This window comes from Enhydra lutris, unplaced genomic scaffold (genome assembly GCF_002288905.1).
Source record: "Enhydra lutris kenyoni isolate GAN:26980312 unplaced genomic scaffold, ASM228890v2 scaffoldscaffold9, whole genome shotgun sequence".
NCBI classification, from domain to species: Eukaryota; Metazoa; Chordata; class Mammalia; order Carnivora; family Mustelidae; genus Enhydra; species Enhydra lutris.
In genome coordinates, this window is record NW_019154093.1 from 77515234 (window position 1) to 77528383 (window position 13150).

Consider the following 13150-nt stretch of genomic DNA (forward strand, 5'->3'; position numbering starts at 1 on the left):
GTCGGACACTTAACTGACTGAGCCACCCAGGCGCCCCTACAATTTTAAGTTCCTAATGCAAATTGTGCCTCATTGCCCTCTAGAAAGGTTTCCCTACCATCCTTTCTGCAGAAGAGGATAGGATTAGAATACCCTGAAGATTCATCAAGTTCAAATGATGTTGTTAGACTGGAACTTATGAACATATGGCAAATCATCTTGTGTGTTAATAAATATTTACTAAGGCTCTGTGGGCAAAGGCTTAGCTTGAGCTCCTCTAGGAGCCTCTAGCTGTCTCACTTCCCTGCTACCCAAAGGTGGCTGGGAGAGATAAGGTAGTCCTCATACGAGGGCCCCCAGATTGGTATTATCTTCTAGGGACAAGGGAACCTGTCTACTCTTGGCCTGTGCTGTGTCATGTGCATTCCTTGAAATGGGATCTAGGTGAATTCAGATGAGGGAGTGGAAGCAAATTATTCCTCAAATAATTCTTTGAGGAATTTAGTTGTTGATGGCATGTTTGTGTTTCAATAATGGGATATTTTTCTAAAGTAAATTAGGCTTATAATAGAGGTTGGCAGTTGCCTTATTGCTATCTCAACAGTCTCACATAAAAGTCCTGCACTGCATATATCTGTAAGTAGCCAGTTTATTTCTTTTTAGGATTTTATTATTTACTTACTTAGAGAGAGAGAGAGAGTGTGTGTGTGTGTGTGTGTGTGTGTCCACGTGAGGGAAGAGGCAGAGTGGGAGAGTGGGAGGGAGAGAGAATCCCAAGCAGACTCCCTGCCAAGTGTGGAGCCTGACATAAAGCTCGTTCCCACAACCCTGAGATCGTGACCTGAGCCAAAACCAAGAGTCAGAGGCTTAACCAACTGAGCCACCCAGATGCCCCTTAATTTATTTTCAGAATCTAAGGATGACCACGTGAATCTAAGATCTTACAATTAGGTTTAAGGATACCCGGAGAAAGGAAATTCCCTAGAGATCAATTAGTCATTTCATGATTTGTGGGAAAACATGTACCTTTCCGAAAGGAGACGGACAGTGACTTAAGTCCCTTTAGAGGAAAAAAAAATCTGCCTGGCTGGCTTTGAGGGGCCATCTCTCACTCCTGACCCAGACTGCCCTTTGTGGTAGGAAATAGGAGATAAGCGAGTCTGCTTATTTAAGAAAAGAGATTTGGACTTGGGTTCTCATGTCAAGTCCACTCCCAGGGAGACTGTTCTCTCTGCATTCTTGGAGTGGTTCTTCAGCAAGAGAAATCCCACCTGGGAGGCCATGTTCACATATTATTGATGCTATCACTACAGAATGGCTATGAATCTGTTACCTGCCTCCCACTCTTCACCCTCCCTAATCACTACCACAACAAGCTGTTTTGTCTTGGGTTCTGTCTTGGGTTCGTGGTGTTTCCCAATCCTCCCCGGAACACCCCAGCACATCAATACAGAATTCTGCTTGCTATTATAATCTTCTAAATCTACAGCTCCTGCAGGGATTCTCGGAATGGTTACACTTGTCTTTATTTTGACCACGGTGATTTCATTTAGCTGTACCCTTCTATCTTGACTATTTCATTCCTAGGTAACTTCCTCTTCTTTGAACACATCTTTAACCCATCAGATCACAGAATGCTCCCAGAATCTCAGGCTGGGTTCCTTTCCTGGACGGATGGCTCACTGAATCATCTTTCAATCACATAAAACTTCTGGCTAGCCTTGGGGTTAGTCTTTCCCTTAAAATATTCACATATTAAAAAACAGAATTACGGCTATTATACCAATTCTGAATCTTCCTGTCAATTTTCCATAATTTCGGGGAGTGGAGAATGAAAATGTTGTCCTCAGTGCTATAATCCCATTCTTAATGTGTTCACTGTAAAGTGTGCTTCTGTGGAACCAAGAACCTTGGGTCCAGCTCACTCTCCCTACTAACTGGGTTCCATGGAAACAAAGCATCAAGGTGGAGCCAGACTCCTGTATAGAGGGAGTCAGGGATATAAGGTTCGGAGAAAACCCGCTAAAAGGTTCTGAGCACCCAATTCCTAAACTGGGGAGAGGGGATGGAGACTCCCCCACCAGCCAACAAGTCTCTGATCCCTGTTGGGTGTCCTATAATTCAACTGGATTCTGACACTCTCTAACTGGAGATAGCCCCCACTCCCACAGGTGAAGGACTCAATCCTACAAGACTGCTCTCTTCTCCCTCAGACACCAGTCACAAGTCCGGGTTATCCCCTGTGCTTCTGACCACGGGCTACAGATTGGAGCTTTTCTTGTCTTCTTGGGTTTGATTCATTTGCTAGAGCAGCCCACAGAACTCAGAGAAACTTTACTTACTGAATCACTGGTTTGTTACAAAAGGATATAACTCAGATGGAAGAGAGGCTCAAGGCAAGGTATGGGGAAAGGGCGAGGAAGTTTCATGATCTCTGAGCACGCCATTCTCCCCAAATTTCCATGTATTCACTCCAGAACTCTGTCTTCACCCTGGATGACTTCAACATTCCAGCCTCAGGTTCTTTGACCTCACCTCCAAAGACCTTATTTCTGTCTTCCGCACCGCCCTGTCTTTACCAGAAATTTTACTACATCTGAAATCTCAATTTTAAATCTTCTCTTCTCCCAGCTTATTCACTCAAGGACCCCCATGGCCAATGTGAGCCCTCTCTGAGCTTCACTTCCCACCTTGACCCGACCGCATCCCATGATCTATCAGTATAATACAACTCCTTGGCTTGCACTCACTCAGACACACTTGCCTTGACAAACTCCAATTCTGAACAAATTCTACTATCTCTCTGCTCTTTGCCTGCACTGGAACAGCTAGATGCTGTTGGAGAAACCCCTAACCAGGCTGGTTTTGTTTTAAATCATGACCTCATACATCAAAATGGCCTTTCATTCTGCTAAGCAATCCTATTACGTTTATTCAGTGGGCTTGGTTTCCAATTTTCCCCTTCTCTTGGCTCTCCCTGCCCACCACACTACCATCTATCAGTAAATCCTGTTGACTCTACCTTGAAACGTATCCTGAATGTTCTTTCTTTTCCCATCTTCACCTCTACGGCCATTGTCAGAGCAGCCTTTGTGTCATGTCTTGAGTTATTGCAAGAGGCTCTTAAATGTTCTCCCTGCTTCCAACATTGCCCTCTCCCCTGCAGACCCACAGTCTGGTAGCCCCAGCAGGCCTGATATAAATCACACCATGTTGCTTCTCTGTTCAGATCCTCCAAGGTCTTTCCAGCTCACCTGGAATAAGACCCAGAGTTCTCACCGTGGGCTTCCTGGCCCACATGCTCTGCCCTGTTCTCTCCGATTACTCCCCACCCTTTGCTTACACTCTCCAAGCCTGCTGACCTCCTTGGGGTTACCCCAACGCCAGGCCCTGGGGGCACTCACCTCACTTTGCTTCCTCTCCTTACCAGGACTTCCATTCTGATACCCACATGGCTTCCTTACCTCCTTCAAGGTTTTGCTCAGCAAAATGATTCTTGGTCATCTTATTTAAAATTGCAACCATGTGGCTAGCCACTTCCTCTCTCCCTTCCTTCCTTTTTCTCCATAGAGCCCTTGCCACTTACTAACATACTCTTTTACCTATTGAGGTTCATGTGTATCTCACTGCACTATAATGTAAACTCCAGAACTCTTTTTTTTTTTTCCTCCCCTGGTTTCTTTTGTTCACCATTGCATCCATAATGTCTTAAACGCATGGCAGGTTCTTAATAATAAACACTGGTGGAATGAATACATGAATGAATCTAAAGAAATGGATGGATTGTTCATCCTTTAGGCAAGCCTCCCTCAATAAATACTGTTTCTCCCAAACAGGAAGTGAAGCAAGTTCCAGCCCTCAAGCTAACACCTATTGAAGGCTTACCTTGGTAGACACTTTTTGTATGTTACCTCTAAATCTTGTAGCCCTCTTATGAGAAAACTAGTGTCCACAAATTCACAAATTTAATCATTCATTTGCTTATTCAATGAAATTTACTGAATACCTACTATGTGTTCCAGACACTGGGGATACAAAACAGTGAACAATGAAAATGTCCTGCCCACAAAGCACTTATACTCTCGAGAGACAGGCAGTATACATAAAGATCAGATAGTGATAAATGCTAAGAAAATAAAACTGGCTTATGGGTGTGGGCAGCAGTTCAGAAACAGGTCAAGGAAGGTGTGTCAAGGGATTGGGGATTGACACTTAAGATGAGACTCCAGTCATGAGAAGGAACCAGTCAGGGGAAGACCTGATAGCATGAGTGCAAAGTCAATGTGTTGGGAAGGAGTTTTGTGTCCAAGGAACATTGAGAAGAGCATGTGTTAGAGAGGGAGAAGATGAGCTCAGAGAGGGAGGCACTTAAAGTAAGTAGTTTGGGCTTTAGTCTAGGTATAATAGGAAGCTACTGGAGTGCCTTAAAGTGTGTGTGTGGGGGGGGAGTGAGATATGATTTGATATATATTTTGAAAGCATCAGATGGAGAATAGTGGGAGAGCAAAAGCAGGCATACACAAGTTAGGAAGGTCTTGCAACTGTGAGAGATCCTGGTGAGTTGAACCTGGGGTTTCTGGAAGAAGGGATTTGCACTGTGTCTGGGTATAAATCTATTAGAGAAACCTCTTTATTACACATAGCTACAGAAATAAAAGACATGTCTTTTCCTCCACCAAAGCTTTCACAAAGGAGAAGTGTGTGCATGTATATATGTGTACATTCTGATATTTGGGGGGAATAAGAAAAGAATGAGTTTTACAAGTAACTAGAATATTTTATGAATTTACCCTATTTCCTATAATAGACATACTTTACAACTATGTACTTAAGAGAAAGAAAAATGTTTTACTTGCTTTGGAGTCAATACAAGACTTGGGGTTAAAGGTTATATTTTCTAAGCGAGTAAGGCTCTTCAGTAAAAAAAATTATCAAAGAATACTTAATTTTAAAATTATTTAAATTATTATAAAGTTTAATCGTAAAATTTTACTGGAAATAACATTAGTGCTGATCTTTGAATATCTGAATCTATGAGCAGAGATCTATAAGATATAGTAGAGAACAGAGTATAATCAAATTCAGTCGGACTCAAACATTTTTGTTTAATTCACCAAATTATAATATTTCATATCCTTATGGAGGAGCACCAGAATGAACAGGTAAATTTTCATTCATGAGGGTGCATCCTCTCTCTGTAAGGCTCTTAGTAAATATACACGTAACTAAAATCAGCACTCCCTTTTAATCAAGATAGGACTGAAAATTCCGTATTTATTATTCGTCTCTATCTCACTTCTTACTTTTGTGAAATAGAACGTCTGTAGGAGGGAGATGAATAGTAGTAGATTCAGGATATTTTTTGGAAGTAATATCGAAAAGTTTTTCTGATGGCTGGAATGAGGACGGTAAGGAGAAGGTATTAGCATCTGCATTTTAAGAAGGAGGAAGGTGCGGGATGCCTGGGGGGCATAGTCAGTTAAGCGTCCCACTCTAGATTTCGGCTCAGGTCCTGATCTCAGGGTCTTGAGATCAAGCTCCGTGCTCAGCAGGGAGTCTGCTGTCCCTCACCCTCTGCCCCTCTGTTCCTCCCCGCTCCTTCAAATAAATAAATAGAATTTTTTTTTTTTTTAAGAATAAGGAACGTGAAATTCATCAGTATGCCCACTATCACCCTAGTTACTAGAAGACTCAGGATTCCTCCTGATGTCAAGACTCCAAAGCTCATGTTTTACTTCTGTATTGGACATTCTGGGAGCACTGAGGTTGGTCAGGCAGAAGCCTATTAAGCATCAGAGAATTTACCCTCCAGGATTTGATTGGGCCCCTCCTCCTCCCCACCTCCAAAGGAGTCACCTGCTAACCTCTTGATAACAGCTTGCACATTTGATAAAAGTGAGTTTCCAGAAGTAATAATGAAAAAATTAAGTTAAAAAATTTCACAGCCAAAGATGAAGATTGCTGGGATTTCCAAAACTCTATTCTATAGTTAATTGAATTCTGATGCTTTGAGCACCATGAATAAACACAGAGTAATTTAGTCAGCCAAATAGTTACTGGTACTGACCACATATCAGGAATTGTGTTAGAAAAGGGATACTTCGTTAGGGCGTTTTTGATTTCCAAGCCTGCAGGAAGTGCAAAATGAGTTAGCACAAATAATAGTCAATGATTGAATTTCGAGTTCCTGTCCCGATGCATAGCCCTCTCCCTTGTGGGTCTCTGTGTCCCTTCCCAGATCATTTGTTTTGGCTTTGGCTTTGGCTTAGAATTGAAAATAGGAAAAGACATATGGAGGGCAGGTGCTAAAAGCTTGTGTAACAGTTGGTCGAAGGTAAGAAGCTACAGAATGGTGGAGACATGATAATGAGACAAGACAATGACCCAGGGAAAGGGAGAGAAAAGCACTATCCCTTGGTTTTGCTGAATAAAGAGTTGGTATATGGAGAAAGTGAGAGAGTAAGGTGGTGATGTGTAGATAAGGGAGGAAACAGAAATGATTAGGGGGAAGGAGGGTCTGAGGAGGAATAAATATGGTTGTAGGGGTATTTAAGGCATTGTTCTCCCAAAAGGCTCTGGATTGACTCTTGAAAATTAGGAGTCAGGTCTCTTGCCCATTATGTCTAAATCCTGCAAGCCTCTCTCCCCTCCCCTTTTTTTTTTAAGTGAAATTCACATGACACACAATTAGCCATTTTTTAAAGATTTTATTTATTAATTTGACAGAGAGGGAGGGAACACAAGCAGGGGGAGTGGGAGTGGGAGAAGGAGCAGGGAGCTGGATGTGGAACTCAGTTCCAGGACCCTGGGGATCAGGAGCTGAGCCGAAGATAGACATTAAATGACTGAGCCACCCAAGTGCCCTACAATTAACCATTTTAAAGTGTACAATTCAGTGGCATTTCATGCATTCATAATGTTAACTAGTTGTATTTGACTCTTTCTCTTTAATCCCACGGCCGTGGCCTCTTTCCAAACTCCTCTTCCACCCAAAGTCATTTCTGCTAGGACCCAGTCCCCCAAATGTCTTATTTTGATACAAAAAGAGAACAAGGCCATTAAGACTTACACCTGAGAGCAGGGATGCCAGTTCCTACTTGCAATCCCACTCTTTAGCCCAGCAACCACCGAGCTTTAGTGAGGAGATACTAGGGAACATGAGAAGTGTGGGAGCCAAGAGGGGACCAAGCCTTTTTACAATACAGAGGAGGGACTCACTCACCTGTTATCGTAACACGGGTGGGCACGTCACTTCACTGCTCTGTATACCACACTCATCTCTGCCTGGTTTTAATTTCTAACCCCGTGGCTCCCTGGTGGCCTAGTGCAGACCAAATAACTCCTTCCCAAGGAGTACTTGTCATATTGAAGAGCTCGTGTCCATTGCATGTGATAATGTAATGGTGTTTTTAGTCTGTTCACATTTTGCATGGAAAAGGTACTTAAATATAGTTACTAAAACCAAATAACATTTCACTGATGGCCTGGCTGAAACAGTGCTGTCTTCTTTAAGTCCCTGTTCGGTCAATAGTGATACTTCTAGATGCATCTGCAGTGATCTCCAGACAGTAACTGCTATATTCCTGACCACTAGTAATGCCACTTTGAGGACCAATCTCAGATTTGTTATAATTGTTCCTAATTTATTTCCTAAATTAGATTGTGAAGTCCCAGAGGACACAGAATATGCTTTATTCATCTCTTTATTCTGTCTAACTGAATGCCTGGTACTTATTATACAGTCAATAAATCCTGGAAGAAAATGTTTTTTAAAAGGTTCTATTTAGTCCCCATCATACATGCTGGATTTGCCCTCTATTTTGTTCAGGGGCCAGAACAACTTTTCCTGGCTTATTGCTGTGAGAAGTGCTCAAGAGAGCAAAGTGATTCAGTTCATGATTTCCCAGGTGTAACTGAAGCAGACAGCAGGAACCCAAACAGCTTCCTTGGATATTAGGAACTGAATATGGGAATTGACCAGAGTAGATTCTGTCACCCATTTGGTTCAAACCATCCTTCCCAGTTTGTCAGTTACCACTCATACCAGGAAAAATCCTTTGTAGGAATCACATTGCTTCTTCCTCCCCACCATGCCACTTGATCTTCCTAAGATCCATAGGGACCATCTCATTGCAAATCCACTGGCCACTCTTCCATCCTTATTCTCCTTTACTTCTCAGAACATTCAGATACCACCAATTAGCTCCTTTTCCCAGAAAAGCTCTTCTACATCTCTCCCGTGTCACTTAAGAATGATTTTTGGCAGCAAAGAACAGAAAACTTGTCTAGCAGTGTTCTTGAAACATATGAACGTTTGTTTACTTAAAAAGTCCAGAAGCAGTGGGCAGCCCCAGGTTCATTCAGAAGCTTACTTCTGTGGTCAAAGACTCCTTTCTGTCTCCTTTGCTGTCCTCAACATCCTGACTGTCTTCATCTTTGTTTGCTGTTACATTTATGGTCACAAGATGGGTATGACAGCTCCACGCCTGGTGTTTTCACTCAGCAAAAAGAGAGGCAGGGACAAAAGAATTTCTTCTGTGAAGGTCCTGTCTTTTTTATACAAAAAGAAAAATTTTCCTACGAGCCTCCCATTAGACTTTCTTTCCTATTTCAGAACTGAGTCTATATGCACTTTTAGACTAGTCACTGGTGACAAGACCTGGAATTACCAGGATTGGTTTGGACCACTGTAATTCATTTCCTGATTTGGTGAGAGGAAGTTACCTTCTTTGAAATCAAAGGATCTTCCTTCTGTCTGAACAAAACTGGGATCCTACCAATATGGAAGAAGTAACATAGAAAATAGCTTTTGGACAAGCATGGTGGAGACTGGCCTAATTTTTACTATGTCAGGTCTCTTGGGCACACAGATAGATTGTGTCATCTCCTAATCATTGCAGCAGTATCCATGTTCCTGAGTTACCACCAGTGTGATGTGTGCGAAGTAAATCTATGTGTTTGCTACCTGCAGGCCTGGCCTATAAAAACTTCCCACATGGGATGGCTCAGTTGGTTAAGCAGCTGCCTTTGGCTCAGGTTATGATCTCAGGGTCCTGGGATTAAGTCCCGCATTGGACTCTCTGCCCAGCAGGGAGTCTGCTTCCCCCTCTCTCTCTATGCTCTCTCTTCCTCCCAAGTAAATAAATAAAAATCTTAAAAAAAACCTTCCCACACAAATAATCCATATTTTCTCTTCCCTTTGTTTTTTTCTGGCCAGATACAAAGCATTCAGTGGAGAAATCCAATGCTCCAAGGAATGGTGAGCCTGCAAGAATCAAGATGGATCTGAAACATGTGGAAATTGGGCGTGCTAAAAAAGGCACAGGAGCGAGGTGCCTGGGTGGCTCAGTCGTTGGGCATCTGCCTTTGGCTCAGGTCACGATCCCAGGGTCCTGGGATCGAGCCCCGCATTAGGCTCCCTGCTCAGTGGGAAGCCTGCTTCTCCCACTCCCATTCCCCCTGCTTCTGTTTCCTCTCTTGTTGTGTCTCTCTCTGTCAAAAAAATAAATAAAATCTTAAAAAAAAAAAAAAAGAAAGACAAAGGAGCTTGAAAAGGCCCTCATTGACTAAATCTGGAAAATTTTAGCATGCAAATAATTAAGGACTGTAAGGAATAAACCATTGAAAAACACAGTAATCCATGAGTCTATATCATTAATAGATAACTAATTAATTAATAAGAGATAAGGGAGGATTGGTACAAGTAAGAACCATCAATAGATGCTAAATCTATGGGAACACATTTGATGAGGAGCAGGATATTTGCAGAGTCTAAGATGTCTCCCCATGGATTGCTTATTACAGAGAAAAAAATAGTAAATATACTGTGGAGGAATCAGACACCTCAACAAGGTGACCAAAATTATCATCACCCAATGAGGGAGAGAGTCATCATCCGACCTTGGGTTTGATATCCTGAGAAGGACACAATATCACAATATCACAATAGTATTCTGGCCAGGAATGGATAACTGGGGTCTAATAATGAATAAAGGTGAGACAAACATAAGCAACAAATTGGAAATGAGGAACATTCTCCTGTCCAAACAAAGGGGGCGGGCTGTACCCTTCAAAAATATCAAAGACAAAGAAAAGCTAAGGAACTGATACAGATTAAAGGAGACTAAAGAGACATGCAATATATGGATCCTCTTACTCGAAGGGGAAAATGGGTAAGAATGACGTTATTGGATTAATTGATGAAATTTGGAATATGGATGTAGATTGAAGTATGGTACCAATGTTAAGTCTCCTGGAATTGATAACGGTACACGTTGTGTATGTAAAAGAATGTACATATTCTTAGGACATTGAAGCATTAAGGGATAAAGAGGCATGGTGGATGCCATTTTACTTTCAAATGGTCAGAAAAAAATGGGTGTGTATGTGTGTTATCTATTTGAGACTGCAAGTGTTAGAGCAAAAGGGGCAATCAACAAATCCAAATTAATCAACAAATCCAAGTAAAGGATTTATGGGTGCTCTTTTTATTATCAACTTCTCTGTGTGTTTGGAATTATTTCCAAGTAAAAAGTTTTCTGGGATCTAGATTTTAAAAAACCACTGAGGATGCCCTCTTGTTTCAAAGGCTTTTTCCATGTTCTGCCTCTTATCCTTTCCTTCAGACCTTTTGTCTCACCTGGTTTCTCCCAGTTTTACAACTGTCAGCGTCTACTTGAATTCTCTCTCTCTCTCTCCTTTTTTTTTCCTGGACCCTTGGATTCACTATTTGTTCGGATAGTTGGACAAGTTTTTTGATTCAACTTCTCCTGTGACTCAGCCTTTGGGTCAGCTTCTCCTACTTGGTCTTAAGTAATGGAGCTCCTGAGCGAGTACTTCCTGTCTGCAACACTGAATCTAGGCTCTAGGCCACAGAGAAATATCATACCCTAGGTGAGATTCAATGCTTCCAACCGGCAACAGCTCCCTCTCTAGTGGCACTCATTTTGTCTAGGAGGAAAGAGCTCTCCTCTCTGACCCCTTCTCTCCAGGGTCTCTGCTTGACCAACCCTTCATCATAGCCTTCTAATTAGTCTCTGTTTCTCTAGTCTTTACATGTCCCAGTCAGCCATCCTTCTCACTGCCACTGCCTCTCTCCTTAAAGCACAGATTCCTTCATATTACCTGTTTGGCTAAACCTCTAAGAGTTCTTCATGGCCTTTAAAATCTGACTCAACCTAATTTACTAATTCCATATCTTGCCTTCTCTGCTGAAGGGTCGGCTCTTTCAGACCATGGACCATGCATTTTCTTTTTCGTATCTTTAATTTCCAATATAGTGCCTGGCACACAAAGATACTCAATAGACATTTGCTGAAGGGACAAATGAACCCAGCTACATTAAACTTGAAACTTCTTTGACCATGCCCTGTTTAAATATCTCCTTTTCTGGAGTCTTTAGCTCTGTCATTCAAGTCTTATATATGTCACCATGCATTTTTTTTTCCTTGTTGACTGTGAGCCAAGGGAATGTCTTATTCATTTTGCATCTGACCCAGTATCTAGGAGAATGCCTGGAGTAGAGGAGGCATACAGTTTGTTGGATGGATAAATGTATATTAGAGAGGGGGAAATAGTAGATTTTGAGAAGGTCTCCATGTAGTGAGGCCGACTGAAGGAATGACCTAAGAACCATGAACTTAGATCAGCAAGTACAAATAAGGTACAGGGAAGTAAATACACAGATGATGATGTAGAATTAAATAATTAGAATAAAATGGGAGTCAATCAGGAAAGGTTCCCTCAAGTTGGACTTTGAGATGTGTTTGAAAAGAGGAAAGGGACATAACTTGAGATAATAGGAGCCTAGAAGCATGTCACTGAGTTTGGTTGAGCCAAGTCATGGTAAGTAATTAGTGTGTTTGTAGCCTGCTTTTAGAGCAGGATCTATTCTACTCCAGAGCTCAAGTTCTGCCTTTTTCCTGGCTCCTCCCCAAGTGGGCATGCTCACCCACTCTCTGTATTTTGATGTTTCCCAGGTCAGCCCAATGCAGGACTTTATGTTCTCAGTTCCTGTGAAGATAAGCAAACAAAACTGCCCCGTGGGATTGAACACTTGCTAACCTTGGTCCTCTAGGGAAATAAACTTCCCTTTTCCCAATAAAACAGAACTGCTCCCAGTGCTGTTAAGTCAGAAAAGAAACCTTAATGAACAAACTAACGTAGAATTACCACTTCTTCACAAGAGTACTAGCACATCTTCACTTTTTTTTTCTTTTTGAGGAGATAGGGATCCAAATAGGTCAAGAATATATACAAGTGAGATCTGAGAAATACAGTGTAATAGCAGAATCTTGACTTAGCCACTTCTGTCCCCCTCCTCAAAGAGTATATGCAAACAACCATGATGCTGGACGGTCACTTTGTAGGGCTCAGATCATTGCTGCCTCCAGCACTTTGCAGGATAGAAAAAATAAACAGGTTACACTACTGTCTCTAAAAATGGTCCCCACTTTAGGAACAAGAACATTTTACACAGCGGGAGGTGCTTCTGAAGTCCTACGGAGAGAATCTCTTGACTCTGGGAGATGGCAACAGTCTTTCTTTTAGGATAACCTAGTTTTTACAGTGTCCATTTTTTCCTGAATGCTGTGTGTCCAATGCACTCCCGTTCCTGAATACCCAGTCTTACTATCTTCTGCTCGAGGCAAGAACGTTATGGTAGCATTCGCTCACTGCACGTTTTGAGGGGCTGGGTCCAGAGCACAGCTGCTCCTTCTCACCTCGCAATGCACACAGTTTTCCTATGGCGGGCAGCGGTAGTCTCCTAAGCGGCTCCTGATGTACGAGGAGGCTTCCAGATCCCGTGCACGGATGCCACTCTGCCAGAACGACTCTAGATGGCAACGAAACGTTTAAGCCTAAACTGAGGTAATTCCTCACCAGCAGGGGGGCTTCCCGGGTAGGCACTGCTTCACCGCGCGCTGCCCAATCTCTGGGGGTGTCACACTAGACTGTGATGATGTCACACTGGCTGGGATGACATTTCACAGCTGGACCCCCCCACCGCCACCAAGCACCTTTAAATCACCGCGGAGTCTGTCGCGCGGAGGGGGCGGGGAATCCGGCCCTCGCACTCGATCCACGCTGGCTCCCCACGGAGGCCCCCCCACTCCCACTCCCATCTGTACTATGCTGTCCTCCTAATCCGCCCGCTCCTCGACACTTCCGC